This window comes from Symphalangus syndactylus, chromosome 7 (assembly GCF_028878055.3).
Source record: "Symphalangus syndactylus isolate Jambi chromosome 7, NHGRI_mSymSyn1-v2.1_pri, whole genome shotgun sequence".
In the NCBI taxonomy this organism is placed as follows: domain Eukaryota; kingdom Metazoa; phylum Chordata; class Mammalia; order Primates; family Hylobatidae; genus Symphalangus; species Symphalangus syndactylus.
In genome coordinates this window covers 28,907,597-28,931,324 of record NC_072429.2, presented here as the reverse complement: position 1 = coordinate 28,931,324, position 23,728 = coordinate 28,907,597, and the positions used below count along the sequence as shown (strand labels likewise).

At 43.9% G+C, this 23,728-nt stretch overlaps 1 pseudogene; it reads right to left on the bottom strand.

The window, feature by feature from the left end:
• Positions 1 to 2,501: 2,501 nt before the first annotated feature.
• LOC129485691 (large ribosomal subunit protein P2-like) lies at positions 2,502 to 2,886 on the bottom strand (annotated as a pseudogene).
• Between the last annotated feature and the right edge of the window lie 20,842 nt (positions 2,887 to 23,728).

Genomic DNA, 23,728 nt, shown 5'->3' with positions numbered 1-23,728 from the left:
TGGGATTACAGGCATGAGCCACTGCGCCCAGCCTGAATAATCTTTAGTATGTGTGAATGTAACTGGGTATACTACCTATAATTTGGCAACCCACTTGGGGGTGCAAAATCTCCTCACAGTTAAGAGCCACTCCTCTTTTTTTTTTTTGAGATGGAGTCTCGCTCTGTCGCCCAGGCTGGAGTACAGTGGTGTGATCTCGGCTCACTGCAAGCTCCGCCTCTCAGGCTCACGCCATTCTCCTGCCTCAGCCTCCCGAGTAGCTGGGACTACAGGTGCCCGCCACCACGACTGGCTAATTTTTTTGTATTTTTAGTAGAGACGGGATTTCACCGTGTTAGCCAGGATGGTCTTGATCTCCTGACCTCGTGATCCACCCGCCTCAGCCTCCCAAAGTACTGGGATTACAGGCATGAGCCACCACGCCCGGCCAAGAGCCACCCTTCTATATTTCTATATCTATCTATCTATATCTATATGTGTGTGTGTGTGTGTGTGTATATATATATATATATATATATATATACACTTTTTTTTTTTTTTTTTTTTTAGTAGAGACAGGGTTTCACCATTTTGGCCAAGCTTGTTTTGAACTCCTGACCTCAAGTGATCTGCCTGCCTTGGTCTCCCAAAGTGCTGGAATTACAGGCATGAGCCACTGTGCCTGGCCAGAGCCACTCTTCTAAATAAAGTTTAGCGTTTATCAGTGAACTCACATCAGCATTCACCACATCCTTCCCTTATTTCTGCCCCACGTTTATTTCTTTCCTACCTTTCTCCCCTATTTCAGCCTTCAAGATAGAGGATAAATAAATTCCATGTGGGCCTCACCACAAATTGCTATGAGCCTTAGGCATGAGGGGAGGTAGAAGTACATGTTACATATCCATAATTCTGTGATTAAATGGGAATCAGTTGCAAAATAAAAACAGCTAAGGCGATTGTTTTAGTGCATTTTGTATTGCTACAGCAGAATACCACTGACTGGATAATTTATAAAGAAATTTCCCCATGGGGTGGCTCACACCTGTAGTCCCAGCACTTTGGGAGGCTGAGTGGGGTGGATCACTTGAGCCCAGGAGTTTGAGACCAACCTGGGCAACATGGCGAAACACCCTCTCTACCAAAAAAAAATACAAAAATTAGTTGGGCATAGTGGTGCACGCCTGTATTCCCAGCTGCTCAGGAGGCTGAGGCGGGGAGATCAGTTGAGCCCAGGAGGTTGAGGCTGCAGTGAGCCATGATTGCCTCACTGCATTATTCCAGCCTGGGTGACAGAAGGAGACCTTGTCTAGGTGAAAAAAAAAAAAAAAATTCTCGCAGTTCTGAAGGCTGGGAAGTCTAATAGCAATGAGGTTCTTCTTGTGGCATCATTCCATGGCATGTGGCAGAAGAGCAAGAGAGGGAGGGAGAGGGGAAGAAGGGGGAGGAAGGGAGGGAGATGATAGGAAGATGATAGGGAGAGAGACATGGGGGCGAAGGGGCGAAACTCATCCTTTTATCAGGAAACCACTCCCACAATATCAGCATTAATTCATTAATGAGGGGCTCTCATGATCTAATTACCTCTAAGTTCCCACCTGTCAACACTGCTGCAATCGGCATTTAGTTTCCAAAACATGAGCTTTGAGGGACACATTCAACCATAGCAGCAATTCAAAATGATGCCTCTCGTGTGGGCCTGGTGGCTCACACCTATAATCCTAGCACTTTGGGAGGCTGAGGCAGGCAGATGGCTTGAGGTCAGGAGTTCGAGACCAGCCTGGCCAACATTGGTGAACCCCCGTCTCTACGAAAAAATACAAAAATTAGCTGGGCATGGTGGTGTGTGCCTATAATCACAGCTACTTGGGAGGCTGAGGCATGAGAATCACTTGAACCTGGGAGGCAGAGGTTGCAGTGAGCTGAGAGTGCCCCGCTGCCCTCTAGTTTGGGCGACAAAAACCAAAAAAACAAAAACAAGAACAAAAACACCTCTCTAAGCAGAATCCTTTCACGAATAGTAGAGGAGCCAATGAGATAGGCCTTGAAGCTTGCTTCCAAGGTCTCCATGGATCCTTTGCAAGTCAAGCCCATAAGTTACCATAATATTCTTTTTGCTATTTAATAAATACTTTTTGAGCAAGATTGTGTTAACCAGGTGCTGCATGACATGAAAGAGGAAAAGGCACAGTTTATGCCTGTGACGAATAAGCAGGTTGTACTTCATAGAGAGATGCTTGCCAATAACAGCTGGCATGTTCCCAGGGCCTAGTCAGGATGCAGATGATAAGCAAAAAAAGAAATAGGTAGCATGGGCAGGGCAGCTGTCCAGGAAGCCTTTTTTCTTTTCTTTTGAGACGCAGTCTCCCTCCGTCTCCCAGGCTGGAGTGCGGTGGTGTGATCTCGGCTCGCTGCAACCTCTGCCTCCCAGGTTCAAGCAATTCTCCCCACTCAGCCTCCTGAGTAGCTGGGATTACAGGTGCCCACTATATGCTGAGCAATTTTTTTTTTTTTTAACTTGAGAGATGTGTAAAAGGCTTTATTTGGAGGGGAGCAGGAGTTTAATCAAAGAGGGCAAATCCCATGTCATCGTTTTACTCTTCAGACTCCTCCTTCTCATCTTTCTTCTCCTCTGCTGCAGTGGGGGGTGGAACCAGCAGCAGGGACTGCAGAGCCTGGGGCAGCAGAGATGGCCACAGCCCCACCGGCAGGTACGTTGGCAAGCTTGCCAATACTCTGGGCAATGACGTCTTCAATGTTTTTTCCATTCAGCTCACTAATAACCTTGTTGAGCTGGTCGTTGTCCGTCTCGATTCCCACGCTGTCCAGGATCTTCTTGATGTCCTTGTCGCTGGGGGAGGGGTCACCCCCGAGGGCAGCCAGCAAGTAGGAGGCGATGTACCGCATCGCAGCGGCAGTGGCAGTGGCGGTGGAGAGGCCTCACATGTGCGACCTCGGCGGCATCAGGGAGGAAAAGCAATATTTGTATTTTTAGTAGAAACGGGGTTTCACTGTGTTGGGCAGGCTGGTCTCAAACTCCTGATCTCAGGTGATCTGCCCACCTTGGCCTCCCAAAGTGCTGGGATTACAGGTGTGAGCCACCATGCCAGGCCCAGGAAGCCTTTATTTTATTTTTATTTTTATTTTTTTCTGAGATGGAGCTTCGCTCTGTTGCCCAGGCAATCTGGGCTCACTGCAACCTCTGCCTTCCCAGGTTCAAGCGATTCTCCTGCCTCAGCCTCCCGAGTAGCTGGGATTACAGGCACGGGCTACCACACCTGGCTAACTTTTGTATTTTTAGTAGAGACAGAGTTTCACCATGTTGCCCAGACTGGTTTCAAACCCCTGACCTCGTGATCCACCTGCCTTGGCCTCCCAAAGTGCTGGGATTACAGGTGTGAGCCACCGCACCTGGCAGGAAGCCTTTTTAGAGGAGGCAAGATGGAAGAGTTTAGGGTGGGAGTAAATAAAGCTGGCTGGAGACATGCCAGGTGCCTCTGAGAACTAGCAATTTGGTGCTCAGAGTAGGTTAATAATGTGGTGATACTCTAAATTGATAGCCCTTAGATACTTGTCAATGTTAGTTTAGAGGAGAAGTGGTGCATGCATGGGGAAGGATGGAGGAGGAGGCTAGCTTTTGTCAATCTTTAGTTTCTCTTTTATTATTCCCAATTATTTATTTAATTTTTTAAGAGACAGAGTCTCATTCTGTCACCCAGGCGAGAGTGCATTGGAGCGATCACAGCTTGAGCTATGATCACTGTAAACTCAAGCTCCTGGGATCAAGCAATCCTCAGCTTCCGAAGTAGCTATGACTACTGGCATGTGCCACTATTTCCAGCTAATTTTTAAAATTTTTTGTAGAGACAGTGTCTCACGATGTTTCTGAGGCTTGTCTCAAACTCCTGGCCTCAAGCGATCCTCCCACCTCAGCCTCTCAAAGTGTTGGTATTACAGGTGTGAGCCACTGCTTCTGGCCCCCAATAATGTATTATTGTTCCACTCTCCAAAGAAAAAGTTCATCAGACTAGCAGCTTAGTGACTCTGTGTTGGTACTGGGCCTGCTCCTTGAGGCAACTCTTCTTCCTCACTCCTTCTGCAACAACTTTATTCCATATTTCATTTAATTCCATACAGAGCTTTCCCTGAGACAAGTTCTCCACTTCCTCATGTTTGTCAGTGTGTTTCAGGGCCCCTTACAGATTGGCACTCCCATCGATTGCCCAACAAGGCCCCTTCCTAATCCAGCTTTAACCCTATTAGGATGTTATTGACATATATGTTGTGACTAAAGTGTTTTTATGTATAATTTACTCTTTGTAAGGGACCTTACCACATATTCTATGAGGGGCCACCTCTGGGGGTGGCGGAAGAGGCAGGACATAGTCATGCCCTGGAAGGAGCGTTAGATTGGGCAGCAGGAGGCTGGTTTTGAGCTGTGGCTTTACAACTAACTTGCTGCATGATCATGTGTTAAGTCACAGTCTCTACCTGGCCCTTCATTTCTTCCTCTAACTATGAAATATTGGGCTAGAACCAGGGTGGCAAAACAGGTTTTGTCTTATGCGCTGATCCCAAACTGTTAGTAACAGCTTACTCTACTGATTCATAGAGAAAACATTTTAGGCCACATCTGGGCTCTGGAAGAAAGAGTGATCAATTAGCAGTTTCAACAATGAGTAAAGAAAGGGGGTAGTGATGGTGGTGATAGCATGAGTGCCTTATTTTTCGATTCCCTGGGTTGAATATGCTCTAAGAAATTTCGTTCGGAATTCTGTAAACATAATGTGAATATCGGTTAAACATTCTCAGAGAGTTTCTGTACTTAAAATTAAAATTCTGTAGACTTTGCTAAATGATATCTAGGTTATTTAGAGCAGGAAAATAGCTATAATTCTTTGTTTCATGAGGATGGTTTTGCTTCTGGCCAGCCTCATTAGGATCTACACATTTGCAGTTTTTCTACATGTGGGGAATTCTTACACTCATAGATTCACACTATCACTAAGTCCTTCTTGTGACCAATAGCACACATTAAAAATTTTGATTATAAAATAAGATGATATGACCAAAAATAAAGCACAAGGAAACAAAAGGCTGAACACTGTAAACCACATTAAAATGAAAAGTTAAAAGAAAAAACCATAGCCTGGATGAAAATATTTGCAAATATTTACCTAAAAAGTACTTAAAAGATAAAGTACTCCTAAAATCAACAAGAAACATACAAACACTGGCCAGGTGCGGTGGCTCACGCCTGTAATCCCAGCACTTTGGGAGGTTGAGGCGGGTGAATCACCTAAGGTCAGGAGTTCAAGACCACCCTGACCAACACGGAGAAATCCCATCTCTACTAAAATTACAAAATTAGCCAGGCATGGTGGTACATGCCTGTAATCCCAGCTACTCAGGAGGCTGAGGCAGGAGAATCGCTTGAACCTGAGAAGTGGAGGTTGTGGTGAGCCAAGATGGCGCCACTGCACTCCAGCCTGGACAACAAGAGCAAGACTCCATCTCAAAAAAAAGAAAAGAAAAGAAACATACAAACAGCTCTGTAGAAAGAGAGCAAATAATATGAATAGACAACTCAAAAAGGAAAAAATATAAGCCCCATTAGATATGAAAAATATGAAAGATTAAATATTTGTAATAAAGAAATGTAAAATGAAGCAAGATACTATTTCTCTGTATCATATTGGCAATCTTTTTTTCTTCTCCTCCTCCTCCCCCTCCTTCATATACTGGCAAATATTTTTCAATGTTGACATAGAAGTAAGGCAGAAAAGGGCATAAATTAATGCAACCATTTTTGGGAAAAACTTGGAATTATCTATAAACACTTTAAGTGCATATCCTTTGACCCAGTGTAACCATCTGACGGGTTCTTCCTGCCTGCTGCACAAATAAAGACCATGGCATTGCAGTAAAGAAAGAATTTTATTGATGGGAGGCTGGCCACACCATATGGGAGATAGAGTTATTACTCAAATCAATTTTCCCGAAAACTCCAGGATTGGGGTTTTTAAGGAGAATTTGGTGGGTAAGGGGTCAGAGAGTGGGGAGTGCTGATTGGCCGGGTTGGAGATGAAATCATAGGGAGTCAAAGCTGACCTCTTGTGCTGAGTCAGTTCCTAGGTGGGGGCCACAAGACCGGATGAGGCAGTTTATCTGTGTGGGTGGTGCCAGCTGATCCACTGAGTGCAGAATATGCAAAATATCTCAAACACTGATATTAAGCTTTACAAAAGTGATATTATCCCCGGGAGCGATTTGGGGAGGTTCAGAATCTTGCAACCTTTAGCTGAATGACTCCTAAGCCATAATTTCTAAACTTGTAGCTAATTATTAGTTATGTGAAGGGTTTCTATTCTCCAGGCAAGAAGGGGTTTGTTTTGGGAAAAAGTTTTATTGTCTTTGTTTTAGAGTTAAACTATAAAGTAATTTCTTCTCAAAGTTAGTTCAGCCTATGCCCAGGAATGAGCAAAGACAGCTTGGAGGTTAGAAGCAAGATAGATTCAGTTAGATCAGGTCCCTTTCACTGTGATAATTTTCTCAGTTATAATTTTTTTTTTTTTTTTTTTTTTTGAGATGGAGTCTCGCTCTGTCACCCAGGCTGGAGTGCAGTGGCACGATCTCGGCTCACTGCAAGCTCCGCCTCCCAGCTTCACGCCATTCTCCTGCCTCAGCCTCTCCGAGTAGCTGGGACTACAGGCGCCCGCCACCACGCCCGGCTAATTTTTTGTATTTTTAGTAGAGACGGAGTTTCACCGTGGTCTCAATCTCCTGACCTCGTGATCCGCCCGCCTCGGCCTCCCAAAGTGCTGGGATTACAAGCGTGAGCCACTGTGCCCAGCCTCTCAGTTATAATTTTTGCAAGGGCAGTTTCACTAGCACCTTATGTTTAAATTTTTATCTTAAAAATATTAGTGAAAGTGTGTAAAGATATAGATATATACACACAGACACACAAACACAATCTCTGTCAGATATTTATTGCAACAATTTTATTTTATTAATTATTATTATTTTTTTTGAGATGGAGTCTTGCTCTGTCACCCAGGCTGGAGTGCAGTGGCACAGTCTCAGCTCACTGCAACCTCTGCCTCCCGGGTTCAAGTGATTCTCCTGCCTCAGCCTCCTGTGTAGCTAGGATTACAGGTGAGTGCCACCATGCCTGGCTAATTTTTGTATTTTTAGTAGAAACGGGGTTTCTCCATGTTGGTCAGGCTCATCTCGAACTCCTGACCTCGTGATCCACCCACCTCGGCCTCCCAAAGTGCTGGGATTACAACACGAGCCACCGCGCCCAGCTATTTTTATTATTATTATTTTTTAAGAGAGGGTCTCACTCTGTTGCCCAGGATGGAATGCAGTGGCATGAACAAGGCTGACTACAGCCTTGACCTCCTGGGCTCAAGGGATCCTCCTGCCTCAGCCTCCCCTGTAGCTGGGACCACAGGTGTGCACCTCCACACCTGGCTAATTTTTCTGTTCTTTGTAGAAACGGGGTCTCACTTTATTGCCCGGGTTGGTCTCAAATTCCTGGGCTCAAGTGATCCTCTTGCCTCAACCTCCCAAAGTGTTGGGACTACAGGTTTGAGCCACTGTACCTGACCATGGCCCTTTTAAACATTTTAATGTTTAACTTTTTGTTATAAAGAGCAAATATAAAAGTATATTTGAAAAAAATAAAAATATTTTAAGAAATAATATATATCACAATTTTAGAAAGCATGATTAGGGCAAACAGAAACATGTAATAGCTGTACTTTTATAAATCAAATAATTTTTTTGTTGTTGTTTTGAGATGATGTCCTGCTCTGTCACACAGGCTGGAGTGGAGTAGTACAGTCTTTGCTCAGTGCAGCCTTCACCTCCCAGGGTTAAGTGATTCTCCTGCCTCAGCTTCCCGAGTAGCTGGGATTATAGGTGTGTGCCACCACACCCGGCTAATTTTTGTGTTTTTAGTAGAGATGGGGTTTCACCATGTTACCCAGGTTGGTCTTGAACTCCTGACCTCAAGTGATCCACCTGCTTTGTCCTCCCAAAGTGCTGGGATTACAGGTATGAGCCACCGTGCCCAGCCCAAATATAACTTTTTAAATGTTTCATTTATTTAAATTGCAGTGAGCCGAGATCGCGCCATTGCACTCCAGTCTGGGAGTGCAATGACTCTGGTATTGTCAGTCTTTTTAATTATAGCCATTCTAAGGATTGTGTAATGGTATCTCATTGTGGTTAAATTTGTGCTTCCTTAATTATTATTTTTAAATTTTGTTTTATTTTCATTTCTAGGATACATGTGCAGGTTGTACAGGTTTGTTAACATAGGTAAATGTGTGCCATGGTGGTTTGCTGCACCTATCGACCCATCACCTAGATGTTAAGCCCCACATGTATTAGCTATTTTTCCTGGTGCTCTCCCTCCCTCTCGCCTCAAAAGGCCCCAGTGTGTTTTGTTTCTCTCCCTGTGTCCATGTGTTTTCATTGTTCGGCTCCCACTTGTAAGTGAGAACATACAGTGTTTGGTTTTCTGTTCCTGTGTTAATTTGCTGAGGATAATGGCTTCCAGCTCCATCCATGTCCCTGCAAAGGACATGAGCTTATTCTTTTTTATGGCTGCATAGTATTCCACGGTGTATATGTACCACATTTTCTTTGTCCAGTCTATCATTGATGGGCATTTGGGTTGATTCCATGTTCTTTAATTATTAGTAATGACGAGGCCAGGCACGGTGACTCATGCTTGTAATCCCAGCACTTTGGGAAGCTGAGGTGTGTGGATCACTTGAGGTCAGGAGTTGTAGACCACCTTGGCCAGCATGGTGAAACCCCATCTCTACTAAAAAAATACAAAAAATTAGCCAGGTGTGGTGACGTGTGCAGGTAGTCCCAGCTATTTGGGAGGCTGAGGCTTGAGAATTGCCTGAACCTGACAGGCAGAGGTTGCAGTGAGATAAGATCATCCTACTGTATTCCAGGCAGGGTGACAGAGTGTGACTCTTTCTCAAAAAAAAAAAAAAAAAAAAAAAGAGAGCATCTTTTTGTGTGCTTATTTGTTATCTGTATATATCTTTTGCTTGCTCTATAATTGTTTTCTTTTTAAAATTTTTATATTTTTAGACAAATTCTAAAAGCTGTAACACTGTTTTCTTATTACTGAGTTATAAGTGTCCTTTATATATTCTAATTAAAATACTTTGTCAGATACCTATTTGCTGACATCGTCTCCCAGACTGGGTCTTGCCTTTTCATTTTCTTAACAGTGTTTTTTATAGAGCAATATGTTTTAAATTTTGTTGAAATCCAATTTATTGAATTTATGGATCTTTTTTTTTTGAGACAGAGTCTCGCTCTGTTGCCCAGGCTGGAGTGCAGTGGTGTGATCTCGGCTCACTGCAAGCTCTGCCTCCCAGATTCTCGCCATTCTCTTGCCTCAGCCTCCCTAGTAGCTGGGACTGCAGGCACCCGCCACCACGCCTGGCTAATTTTTGTATTTTTAGTAGAGACGGGGTTTCACCGTGTTAGCCAGGATGGTCTCCATCTCCTGACCTCGTGATCCACCCGCCTCAGCCTTCCAAAGTGCTGGGATTACAGGCGTGAGCCACTGCCCCAGCCGAATTTATGGGTCTTATTCATTTATTTATTATTATTATTTTTAGGCTCATTCTCCCTTTAAATAAGGCTCCCTGGATCTTATTTTTAAAATGTTGGAGCTGGGCACGGTGGCTCACTCCTGTAATCCTAGCCCTTTGGGAGGCCAAGATGGGTGGATTGCTTGAGTTCAGAAGTTCGAGACTAGCCTGGGCAATATGGTGAAACCCCATCTCTACTAAAATACAAAAAAAATTAGCTGGAGGTGGCCACGTGTGCCTGTAATTCCAGCTACTTGGGAGGCTGAGACAGGAGAATCACTTGAACCTGGGAGGCAGAGGTTGCAGTGAGCCGCCATCGTGCCATTGCACTCCAGCCCGGGTGACAGAGCGAGACTCTGTCTCAAAAAAAAAGTTGGCCAGGCGCAGTTGCTCATGCCTGTAATTCCAGCATTTTGGGAAGCTGATTTGGGCAGATTGCTTGAGCTAGGGAGTTCAAGACCAGTCTGGGCAACATAGGGAGACCCCCATCTCTACAAAAAAAATACAAAAATTAGCCAGGCATTGTGGCATGTGCCTGTGGGCCCAGCTACTCATGAAGCTGAGGTGGGAGAATCGCTTGAGCCCAGAAGTTCAAGGCTGCCGTGAGCTGTGATCACACCACTGTACTCCAGTCTGGGTGAGAGTGCAGAATCCTGTCTTTAAAAAAAAAAAAAAGTTTACATCTCCCAAAGTGTATTAGTCAGTTTTCCAGAGAGACAGAACCAATAGGATATGTACACAGATAGATAGATAGATAGATAGATAGATAGATAGAGATAGAGATGTAGATATATGAGAAGAGATTTATTAAGGGAATTGGATCCATAATTGTGGAGGCCAAGAAGTCCCTTGATTGGCCATCTGTAAGCTAGAGACCCTGGGAAACTAGTAGTGTGGCTCAAGTCGAGTCTGAAAGTCTCAACCAGGGTTGAAATAAGTTGTTGGTGTCATTCTCAGTCTGAGACCGAAGGCCTGAGAATCTGTTGTGGGGTAAAAGGTCTGCTGCTATAGGTTCCATAGTCCAAAGGCCAGAAAGCCTGGAGTTCTGATGTCCAAGGGCAGGAGAGGAAGAGTGCCCCAGCTATTGGACAGAGATAAGTGAATTCCCCTTTCTTCTGCCTTTTTTCTTTTTTCTTTTTTTTTTGAGAGGGAGTTTTGCTCTTGTTGCCCAGGCTGGAGTGCAATGGCGTGATCTCAGCTCACCACAACCTCTGCCTCCGGGGTTCAAGCAAATCTCCTGCCTCAGCCTCCCAAGTAGCTGGGATTACAGGCAGGCACCACCACGCCTGGCTAATTTTGTATTTTTAGTAGAGACAGAGTTTCTCCATGTTGGTCAGGCTGGTCTCAAACTCCCGACCTCAGGTGATCCGCCTGCCTCGGCCTCCCAAAGTGCTGGGATTATAGGTGTTAGCCACCACGCCTGGTCTGCCTTTTTGTTCTATCAGAACCCCAGATGACTGGATGGTGCCCAACCACCCTGAGGTCAAATATTTCCCACTCAGTCGGCAGACTCCTGTGCCAGTGTCCCCTGGGAACACCTTCATAGACACATCCAGAAATAATGCTTTACCAACTCTCTAAATATTCCTTAATCCAGTTCATCTGATACCTAAAATTGAAAATCATACAGACTCCTATTTTTTTTGTTCTTGTGTTTTCTTTGAGATGGAGTCTCGCACTGTCGCCTGGGCTGGTGTGCAGTGGCACGATCTTGGCTCATTGCAACCTCTGCCTCCCGGGTTCACGTGATTCTCCTGCCTCAGCCTCCCGAGTAGCTGGGACTACCGGCACACGCCACCAAGTCTAGCTAATTTTTGTATTTTTAGTAGAGATGGGTGTTTCACTATGTTGGCCAGGCTGGTCTTGAACTCCTGACTTCGTAATCTGCCTGCCTCAGCCTCCTAAAGTGCTGGGATTACAGGCGTAAGCCACTGTGCCCTGCCATTTTTTGGGGTTTTTTGAGACGGAGTCTCACTCTATTGCCCAGGCTGGAGTGCAGTGGTATAATCTTGTCTCACTGCAACCTCTGCTTCCGAGTTCAAGCAATTCTCCTGCCTGAGCCTCCCGAGTAGCTGGCATTACAGGTGCATGTCACCACTCCCAGCTAATTTTTGTATTTTTAGTGGAGACCTGGTTTCACCTTATTGGCCAGGCTGGTCTTGAACTCCTGACCTCAGATGATCCTCATGCCTTGGCCTCCAAAAGTGCTGGGATTACAGGCGTGAGCCACTGCGCCTGGCCTGTTTTATTCTAAAAGTTTTATAGTTTTGGTTCTTTAACTTTATGTTTAATTTTGAGGGTTTTTTTTTTTTGTATATGGTATAAAAATAAGGGTGAGGTTTATTTTGCTGTATGAAATGTTGAAAAGATTATTTTTTCCCCATCAAATTGCCTTGATATCTTTACTATAAATGAACTTAGCAAGTATGTGTGAATCTGTTCTTTGGATTCTTTATTTTGTTCTGTTGATCCAATAGCATGTCTTTTCACCAATATCACATTTTCTTGTTTAAGATGGTTTTATGATAACTCCTGAAATCAAGTAGTTTAAGTTTCCATAATTTGTTCTTCTTTTTCAAAATTATTTTGCATATCCTTCGTATTTCTCTATGTATTTTAAAATAACCTTGTCATTTTATATAAAGAAACCCACTTGGGGCCAGGTACGGTGGCTCAAGTTTTTAATCCCAGCACTTTGGGAGGCCAAGGCAGGTGGATCACCTGAGGTCAGGAGTTCGAGACCAGCTTGGTCAACATGGCGAAACCCTGTCTCTACTAAAAATATAAAAATTAGCCGGGTGTGGTGGCAGGCACCTGTAACCCCAGCTACTCAGGAGACTGAGACAGGCCAGTCGCTTGAACCTAGGAGGCGGAGGTTGCAGTGAGCCGAGATTGTGCCACTGCACTCCAGCCTGGGCGACAAAGCAAGACTCCATTTCAAAAAAAAGAAACCTACTTGGATTTTTTAAATGCCTTAGAGACAAGGCATAGAAATTTATTTAACGCGTATACACAGTCACCTTCAGAATGAAGATCCACCCCACTTGGATTTTTATATTTTGAGATGGAGTTTCGGTCTTGTTGCCCAGGCTGAAGTGCAATAGCACGATCTCGGCTCACTGCAACCTCCGCTTCCCAGGTTCAAGTGATTCTCCTGCCTCAGCCTCCCAAGTAGTTGGGGTTACAGGCGCACGCCACCAAGCCCAGCTAATTTTTGTATTTTTAGTAGAGACGGGGTTTCATCATATTGGCCAGGCTGGTCTCGAACTCCTGACCTCAAGTGATCCGCCTGCCTCGGCCTCCCAAAGTGCTGGGATTACAGGTGTGAGCCACAGCGCCAGGCCCCACTTGGATTTTTGATGGGGATTGCATGAAATCTATAGATGAATTTCTGTGTAAAATTGACATCTTTATATCGAAAGTACATTTCGATTTGGTTTTTATATAATTGAATAGTGCACATTTATAAGTAAATGTATGGGCTGGATGTGGTGGCTCACGCCTGTAATCCCAACACTTTGGGAGGCCGAGGCAGGTGGATTACGTGAGGTCAGGAGTTTGAGACCAGCCTGGCCAACACGGTGAAACCCTGCCTCTACTAAAAATATAAAAATTCTGCCAGGCGCAGTGGCTCACACCTGTAATCCCAACACTTTGGGAGGCCAAGGCAGGCGGATCACGAGGTCAGGAGATCGAGACCACGGTGAAACCCCGTCTCTACTAAAAATACAAAAAATAAGCCAGGCACAGTGATGGGCTCCTGTAGTCCCAGCTACTCGGGAGGCTGAGGCAGGAGAATGGCATGAACCCGGGAGGTGGAGCTTGCAGTGAGCCGAGATGGCGCCACTGCCCTCCAGCCTGGGCGACAGAGCGAGACTCTGTCTCAAAAAAAAAAAAAAAAAAAAAATTAGCAGGGCGTGTTGGCACATGCCTGAATTCCAGCTACTCGGGAGGCTGAGGCAGGAGAATCACTTGAACCCCGGAGGCAGAGGTTGAAGTGGGCCAAGATTGTGCCACTGCACTCCAGCCTGGGTGACTGTGCGAGACTCCACCTCAAAAAAAAAAAAGGAAATGTAAATGTATGACTTTGACAAGGGATGAAATGAAATCAGGAATTGCTCAACAGAGCAAAGTTAACTGGCCCAGAGGGATTAAACCCATAGCTTTGACCTCAGCATCACAGTATTGAAAACAGATGCTTCTTAGCTTGATTCAAGTAAAATTTGTTTGGTCAAAATTACATGCACAGTTTTGCATAATACAGAAAGAAAACGTTGATCTCTATTGACCGTGATTAGTGGAACACATCTAAAATTGACTGACCCCGTAAGAGGGCAAATATGTGAGATAATCCCATTATTCCCTTGCATCTCCCTCCTTACCATGGCAGAAACCATTAATGGATCACAGCACTGTTTCTCAAAGAATGTTTTTGTTTCTTTTTCAGGCACTGTTTTTTGATGAGTGGTGGCCCTGGGTGAACTCAGTCTGCCTTTCTTGAAGTAGAGAGAATTCCTCTATCTGTGATTGTGGGGTTGAGATAACTTGCAAAATACTTTTATGCTAAACTGCAACCTTTGCATTCCGTTTACCTGAGTCTACTGGGCCAAGGATTTTCCATTTGTTTTTGCTACTCCAGGTCTATGGACAATTTTTTTTTTTTTTTTCAGAGACAGAGTTTCATTCCATCACCCTGGAGTACAGTGACATGATCTTGGCTCACTGCAAGCCCCGCCTCTTGGGTTCAAGCGATTATCCTGCCTCAGCCTCCCTAGTAGCTGGGACTACAGGAGCATGCCACTAGGCTCGGGTAATTTTTGTATTTTTAGTAGAGACGGGGTTTTGCCATGTTGGCGAGGCTGGTCTCAAACCCCTGACTGACTACAAGTGATCTGCCTGCCTCAGCCTCCCAAAGTGCAGGGATTACAGGAGTGGGCCACTGCGCCTGGCCAACAACTTTTGGATTTGTACAAGAAGAAAGTGTTTTGGTTAAGAAGTTTTCCATATTGATTCTAACTCATCTCAGATCTAACTCATCTCAGATTGGGGATTAAATCGAAATCAGTGCAATAGGGGCTTTAAATAGGGGATAATAACTAAGTTTCGAGGGTTTTAAATTCGGGTAGAAGCCCTGATCCCACCTCCTACGGTGACGCCTAAGGCCTTAGCCCTTTTGCTGTCTTGTAGGTGCAGCTGAGAGTGTATCCATTGTACTGACAGCCCTGATGCTAAACCCACATCAACATAACCTATAGTGAATTTAGCCTCAATTCAAAGGGGATACATTCTAAAGTTCTCTGAAAGCCAGTATTTATAATTACAAGAGTGGTTACAACCAAATTAATGTTGATGTTAATTCCTTACTTTTGTCTCTCATTTTCCAGTCCAAATAACTTTATATCATCCATATCAATTATTCAATATTATATTACTTATTCACTATAATAGATGGGACTATAATTACCCTTTTCCCTTTGTAAAGTCTCCTTTGGTTACATCATTGCATATGATGTAACCAAAGTTCAAAGTGGCAGTACCTTTTCCAAGGTCACAGTTAAGTCTGCCTCACCAGGTAGAGTTAGGAGTTGAGATGAAGTCTCCTGATTTAATTTAATCTACTCTACTTTTTGCCCAATCTGCCTGTCACCCTTTGAGGTCGGTTCTCCCATCACTAGTTTGCTATTTCAGCTGTTTCTGACCCACTGGCCTGATCCAATGCATTAAGGATACTTTTCTTTGTGCTGAGCCATACAGAACTAATTTTTTCTTTTTATTTTTTTTTGATTGCCATGATATTTGGAAGGGTGAAAGACAGAGATAGAAGCCATAGTAGGGAACAGCTGCTTCTATTTTGTTTGCAGGATTCATTGAGCTGAAAATTTTGATGTGTCTTTGGTTTCTCCTTTGTAATTGCTCTGAGAGAATAGATGCCACAAATTCTGGATAGTTTGGGAGGATAGGGTGCTTGATGGATTCCACTTTAGAGTTGTTGGGTTGAGATAAGGTGGCAGGGGTATGTCCTGGTGGAAAAGAGATGCAGATTTGGAGCTTAGGGGAAAGATCAACATTAAAGATACAGATTAATAAGGCATCTATATATAGGTGCATGCTTAACAGGGAATAGTGGCTGAGATTGTCAAGTGGAAATGTACACAGAGAGAGACTTACAGCTGGACCTCAGGGATGCTCACATTTTGGGGATTGAGAGAAAATCAGGACGAGTCTGTGGAGGAGGTTGAAAAGAAATGGTGGGGAGAAAACCAGCATCACTGCACTGGGACCCCGCCAGTTCCTGCTTGGCCATCAAAGGTTTGCACCTTCAGCACATAGATAGTGACAGGCACATTGTTGGTGCTCAAACAACTTTTGTTGAATGACCAAATGTGTGGAATCCAAGAAAGATTTTCTAGGAGGAACCTTAAGGTCAACAGTCTCCAATGTGGAGACAAGGCTGGAATGATGAGGGAAAATTTCATTGAGAAAGAGATTTTGGATCTGAGGACTAGGAAATCATTAGTGACTTTATAACATGCAGATTACAAAGGCGTCACTACACACTTAGGCCATAAGAACTTGTGAAATGCAGACAATAAAACTTAATTGCTTGGATTAGCATAAAGATTCAGTGATATAACTAAATTGTGTTACATACTTGGCCCACCTCCGGCACAGAGTAAAATGCTCATTCATTTATTCATTCAACTAATATTTATTGAGTGTTTACTCTGGGCCCAGGTATGGTTGTAATATCTGCAGATAGAACAGTGCCTCAGACAGAGTTTGAGCTTTTGTGAACCTTATATTCAATATCAGGTGGGAAGAAGTAATAACAAACAAAAAATATATGATAGTGACAAATGTTTTGCAGAAATGAGAAGGTAGTAATCTGATGGTGATGACATGGCCACTTTAGGTAGGTTGGACAAGAAGAGTTTATATTGACTGTTATTGTTGTAATTATTGTAAGTTCTCCCTCTTTTCTCTTCAATTGCTCACTGCCTTATACACCATGTCATCACGTCACATCACATTTTCCCGCTCAAAACACTTCCATGCCTTCCTGAGTAACTTTGTAAGTTGTTATCTCCACTCAGCCAGCAGAAAAGTATGGCTCCCCCTTTGAAAGCTGGCTTGCAGCTCCGTGAGGTGCTGTAGAAATGGCATCCTTGCCCGAGGCAAAGGCATTTACACCTTCCAGGGAGATACATGATTAGAGAAGGCAGACACAGTGGAGGGGGTCGGTAGGAGGCTAACTGGAACTTCATCTATTAGAAGAGGAAAGGCCTTTGAAAAGTGAATTAACGATATTTATAGCTGCATCAGGTAAGTAGCTGGCGAGAGCTTGCTGATAATGAGGCCAAGGTTGAATTCCCATATGGACCAGAGAATTTCCTGTGGAGAAACTATGCTATTCACTCACTGGCACTGAAACTTAAGCTAACACATAATCTCTCTGAACTTCAGTTCTGCAGTCTAAAACAGAGACATGCATCCCATCTGCTTGCCTCATAGGATTATTATGAGGAATAAAGGAGAATGGATAATAAAGTGCTTTTTAAAGTCATAAATTTCAAATATGATCTATTATTATTACTGATTACATTATATTTCAGTGGCCACAAGTACCCTCTTTCCCCACTTCTGCAGTGTATCAGTGTATTTGCTATCTCTCATAGCGGAGATTCAACTGCACCTTGAATGACGCCTTATAAATCGATCGGTAGCCTTTCAATAGGCTCATTATATTGACCCTGAATCAGAAAGATTCTTCCTTTCTTTCTTTCTTTCTTTCTTTCTTTCTTTCTTTCTTTCCTTTCTTTCTTTCTTTCTTTCTTTCTTTCTTTCTTTCTTTCTTTCTTTCTTTCTTTCTTTCTTTTTTCCTTCCTTCCTTCCTTCTTTCCTTCCTTCTTCTTTCTTTCTTTATCTTTCTTTCTTTCTTTCCTTCTTTCTTTCCTTCTTTCTCTCTTTCTTTCTTTTTTCCTTCCTTCCTTCTTCTTTCTTTCTCTTTCTTTCTTTCTTTCTTTCTTTCTTTCTTTCTTTCTTCTTTCTTTCTTTCTTTCTTCTTTCTTCTTTTCTGTCTTTTCTTTCTGTGTTTCTTTCTCTTTCTCTCTCTCTCTCCTTCCTTCTTTCCTTCGTTCCTTCTCTCTCTCTCTGTCTCTTTCTTCCCCTCCCTCCCTCCCTTCCTTCCTGCCTTCCTTCTTTTCTTTTTTTTTTTTTTTAAATGAGACAGGGTCTCCGTCTGTCACCCAGGTTGGAGTGCAGTGGTGCGAACACAGCTCACTAAAGCCTCAACTTCCCAGGCTCAAGCCATCCTCCCACCTCACCTTTCCCACATAGCTGGGACCACAGGTGTGTGCCAGCACACCTAGCTAATTTATATATTTTTATTTAATTAATTTAATTTTAATTAATTATTTTTTATTTTTTATTTTATTTATTTATTTTTTAGACAGAGTCTTGCTCTGTCGCCCAGGCTGGAGTGCAGTGGCATGGTCTTGGCTCACTGCAACCTCTACCTCCCAGGTTCAAGCGATTCTCCTGCCTCAGCCTCCCGAGTAGCTGAGACTACAGGTGCATGCCACCATATCCAGCTAATTTTTGTATTTTTAGTAGAGACAGGGTTTCACTATGTTGGCCAGGTGGGTCTCGAACTCCTGACCTCGTGACCCACCCGCCTTAGCCTCCCAAAGTGCTGGGATTACAGGTGTGAGCCACTGCATCCAGCTGTAATTTTTTTTGAGATGGAGTCTTGCTCTTGTCGCCCAGATTGGAGTGCAATGACGCGATTTTGGCTCACTACAACCTCCACCTCCCAGGTTCAAGCGATTCTCCTGCCTCAGCCTTCCTAGTAGCTGGGATTACAGGTACCCGCCACCACACCCGGGTAATTTTTGTATTTTTAGTAGAGACGAGTTTCATCATGTTGGCCAGGCTGGTCTCGAACTCCTGACAGGTGATCCACCCTCCTCGGCCTCCCAAAGTGCTGGGATTACAGGTGTGAGCCACTGTGTCTGGCCTATTTTTTTTAGAGAATGTGTTTTGCCATGTTGGCCAGGCTGATCTTGAGTTCTTGACCTTAAGTGATTTGCCCACCTCAGCCTTTGAAAGTGTTGAGATCACAGGTGTGGGCCACTGTGCCCGTCTATTTTCTCTTTTTTCTCCTTTTTTTTTTTTTTTTTTGAGATGGAGTCTCACTCTTTCACCCAGGCTGGAGTTCAGTGGCACCATCTCGACTCAGTGCAACCTCTGTCTCCTGGGTTCAAGCGATTCTCCTGCCTCAGCCTCCCGAGTAGCTGGGATTACAGGCATGCGTGACCATGCCCGTCTAATTTTTGTATTTTTAGTAGAGACGGGGTTTCACTATGTTGGCCAGGCTGGTCTTGAACTCCTGACCTCAGGTGATCCCCCTGCCTTGGCCTCCCAAAGTTCTGAGATTCCAGGTGTGAGCCACCACACACCGACCTCCTTCTTTTTTTTTTCTAAGACAGGATCTCGCTCTGTCTCCCAGCCTGGAGTGCAGTGGCACAATGATCACGGCTCACTGCAGCCTCAGACTGCTGGGCTTTGGATCAACCTGAGGGCAATCCTCCTACCTCAGCCTTCTTAGTAGTTGGGACTAGAGGCATGTACCACCATGCCTGGCTAATTTTTGTATTTTTTGTAGAGAGAGGATTTCTCCATGTCACCCAGGCCATTCTCTGACTCCTGGGCTCGAGTGATCCTCCCATCTCAGCTTCCCAAAGTTCTGGGATTATAGGCGTGAGTCACCACAGCTGGCCAGGAAGATTATTTTCGTAGAATGAATACAACATATATTCTTAAGTGCCGTGCTTGAGCCTACTACTGCTAGTTCTGGCTAAATCTTGGTTTTACTTATTTTAAGTATGTCGTATTCAATTGCAGTGTTCCTAACACTCCTGTGTGAATTTCCTGTGTTCCCCCCGCCCCACCCCCCAATGTATAATGAGTTCGAGGCTGAGTTACCTCTGAGTTTTTTCTTTTTGCCTGATCTGTAGAGAACTAGAAGTTAGGTTATTTGGCATTGCTGATTACAACTATATGGCAGTAAGTGAAGTACCTTCACTCCAATTCTCTGCTTATCAGCAGATGATGATTGCATTGTCCTATCAATATTGCTTAACAGTGCTAATGTGGTAACCACAGGTCACGTGTGGCTACTGAGCATTTGAAATGTGGTTAGTCCAAATTCAGGTATGCGACACAGGTAAAATACATACCAGATTATGAAGACCTGACACACAAGAAAAGAATGTAAAATATCTCATTAATAATTTTTTGTATTGATTACAACTTGAAATGATAATAGTTTGGATATACTGGGTTAAACCAAATGTTATTAATATTAATTTTATGTATTTATTTCACTTTCAAAAAAGTGATTACTAGCAAATGTAAAATTCTATTTGTGGCTTGAATTCGTGGCTCAAGTTGTATTTCTACAGGACAGCACTGCCTTCAAATCCTACCCTAGGCAGTCACTACCAACAAACCAGAAACAAAAGCAGTAGTATTTTATGGGAATGGAAAGAGGTCTACAGATTTTGAGTTTTCAATCTTAGGATAAAAAAAAAGAACCTTTGGCCGGGCACAGGTGGCTCATGCCTGTAATCCCAGCACTTTGGGAGGCCGAGGCAGGCGGATCACTTGAGGTCAGCGTGGCCAACCTGGCGAAATCTCGTCTCTACTACAAATAAAAAAAATTAGCCAGGTGTGGTGGTGCATGTCTGTAATCCCAGCTACTTGGGAGACTGAGGCAGGAGAATTGCTTGAACCCGGAAGGCGGAGATTGCAGTGCGCGGAGATTGCGCTACTGCACTCCAGCCTGGGCGATAGAGTGAGAATCCCGTCTCAAAAAAAAAAAAAAAAAAAAAAGAAAAGAAAAGAGAAAAAGAACCTTTGAGTTTATCTAGTTAAGTGTTTCCCAAACATGTCTGTGCATTAGAAACTTCTGCGATCTTAAATTATAAAATTACAGATTTCTAGGTTCCCACCCTGGGGATTCTAGTTTAATAGATCTGGGACGGAGGCCCCGGATTACGTATTTTTAATAAGTAGCCCAGGGTTTTCTCATGTGCAGCCAGGTTTGAGAACTCCTGAGCTGAAACATTTTTACATTTCAAGGATGGGACTTTCCTAGGGCGACGTTGTTATTGGCAGAGCTAGGACTCGAGCACGTGTTCCTCCTGGATTATATTTTGTACTACTGCGACCTAAGAGTCTTTGCAGAACTCACCACGGAATGATCATCAAACTGCCTCTCAGCTGGCAGGCACAATGCTCTTCCTTATTTGGAGAAAACTCAGTGTGTCTCAGCAGCCCCCTCTGCTGTCAAAAATCCCTAGCTCAGTCTAGCTGAGCGGGCTTTGGGGAAGCGAGCAGGGAGGAGAGCGAGCACAGAATAAAGTAGCATGAAAAATGCTGCTATGGGGAAACCCGTTTGCAACCTGGAAGTGATTGGAAAAAATCTTGCAATAAGATCCTTAAAGCTGGATGGCATGTGGGGGAAATCTACCTGACTGCCTCCTGGTCTGGAGGAGAGAATTTGTTTTGTTTTATTTTGTTTTGTTTTGTTTTGTTTTGATACAGGGTGTTGCTCTGTCACGAGAGCAGTGGTGTGATCACAGCTCACTGCAGCCTCCAAATCCTGGGCTCCAAGCGATCCTCCCACCTCAGCTTTCTGAGTAGCTGGGACTACAGGCGCCTGCCACACTGCTCTGCTAATTTTTAATTTTTTGGGGTAGAGATGGGGGTGAGGGAGATAGGAGTTGAGGGGGGATGCTTACCTTGTTGCCCTGGCTGGTCTCGAACTTGTGAGCTCACTCAGTCCTCTCTCCTTGATCTCCCAAAATGCTGGGATTACAGGCGTGAGCCACCGTGTTTGGTCTAGAGGAGGGAATTTGAACAAATTATTTCACTTCCCTGTGCCTCAGTTTCCTCATTTGAACAAGGGCGATAATGACACACTCTGTCCCTTTTCTTCCTCAGAAACTATTTTAATAGTCTAATTAACTAATGTTTTGGTCCAAAGACACACAACTATTTAGAGATAGAGCTGGACTTTGAACTCCTGGTTCCCAGTTGACATGTATCATACAATTTCTGCTAACCAAGGAGAGATGTGTTCAGCTGCTTCTAGAGGGACAGAGGCAAGAAAAACTTATAAGGGAGGTTGCGGCTGGCCTCATGCCTAAATGAGTTAAAGCCAGGTGGCCACTCTCTCATTTATATATTCATTCCTTCACTCATTTATTCAGCTTACTTTTATTGAGCACCTCTTACATGACTGAAACTGTGTAAGTAGTGGTGATATTATGTCAAATTAGACATAGTTCTTCTTATGTCGTTGGTTCTTGCTATGTCTCCCTGAATATTTCCTTTGCCAGAGATATCCTCAACTAGCTGTCACAGTGTACAAGTACCTTGACCGGGTGAAACAACAGTAGCTACCAGGTATTGAGCGTTAGCTATGTGCCAGATACGGTGCTAGGCTCTTTCCATGTGCTGTCTTGTTAAACCCTCAAACCAAAGTGCTGGCATTACTGGCGTGAGCCACCATGCCCGGCCAATGCGATACTGTCTTGAAAAGTATTTTCTTTTGGTAAAGGCATTAGGTAGCTACATGTCCTTAGGTAAAATGCATATTTACCTGTGCACGGACGGTCATCAAAGTGTTATTTACAGTGGACAAAAATCCTAAAATAGCTAAAATATATTTAAGTTAATTATAGCACAATATACTTGAAGAATATTTAATAAATTGGGAAAATGCTGTGGTTAAAATGCTACTTAATAAAATGGTGATATTGATCTGTTTGATGCTAATTTTATAAAACACTCAAATTTGGCTGGGCACGGTGGCTGTAATCCCATCACTTTGGGAGGCCGAAGCAGGCAGATCACTTAAGGTCAGGAGTTTGAGACCAGCCTGGCCAATATGGCAAAACCTCGTCTCTACTAAAAATACAAAGATTAGCTGGGCATGGTGGTGGGCACCTGTAATCCCAGCTACTTGGGAGGCTGAGGCAGGAGGATCACTTGAACCCAGGAGGTAGAGGTGAAGTGAGCCGAGATTTTGCCACTGTACTCCATCCTGGTTACCAGAGTGAGACTCCATCTCAAAAAATAAAACAAGCCTGGGCGCGGTGGCTCACGCCTGTAATCCCAGCACTTTGGGAGGCCGAGGTGGGAGGATCATGAAGTCAGGAGATCGAGATCATCCTGGCTAACACGGTGAAACCCCTCTCTACTAAAAATACAAATAATTAGCCGGGCGCGGTGGTGCGCACCTGTAGTCCCAGCTACTTGGGAGGCTGAGGCAGGAGAATGGCATGAACCCGGGAGGTGGAGCTTGCAGTGAGCTAAGATCATGCCACTGCATTCCGGCCTGGGCTACAGAGCAAGACTCTGTCTCAAATAAATAAATAAAACAAAACAAAACAAACAACTCCCCTCCACATTCATAAATATAGAAAAAGGGATGAAAGCAAGTCATTAAAATGTTGTTTTTATTATTGGGCAGTTTTTGTTAGGTTTTGGGAGAGTCTTATTTTCTTTGAGCTTTTAAAGATTTCCCTATTTACTACCTTAAAAAAAAATTCCCCCCCCTCACATTTTAGGACAATTTTCAAACATACAGAACATTTGAAAGAATTTTACAGCAAGGCCAGGCGCGGTGGCTCATGCCTGTAATCCTAGCACTTTGGGAGGCCGAGGCAGGTGGATTACCTGAAGTCAGGAGTTCAAGACCAGCTGGCTAACATGGAGAAACCCAGTTTCTACTAAAAATACAAAAAAATAGCCGGGCATGGTGGCGCATGCCTGTAATCCCAGCTACTCGGGAGGCCGAGGCAGGAGAATTGCTTGAACCAGGGAGGTGGAAGTTGCAGTGAGCCGAGATCGCGCCATTGTACCCCAGCTTGGGCAACAAGGGCAAAACTCCGTCTTAAAAAAAAATTTTTTTTTTTTACAGCAAATACCCATATACCTACTACGTAGATGCTACAATTAACATTTTATGACACTTGCTTTATTACCTGTCTATCCATTCCTCTCTTTCTCCATCTTATTTTTTGATGTATTTCAGAGTAGGTTGT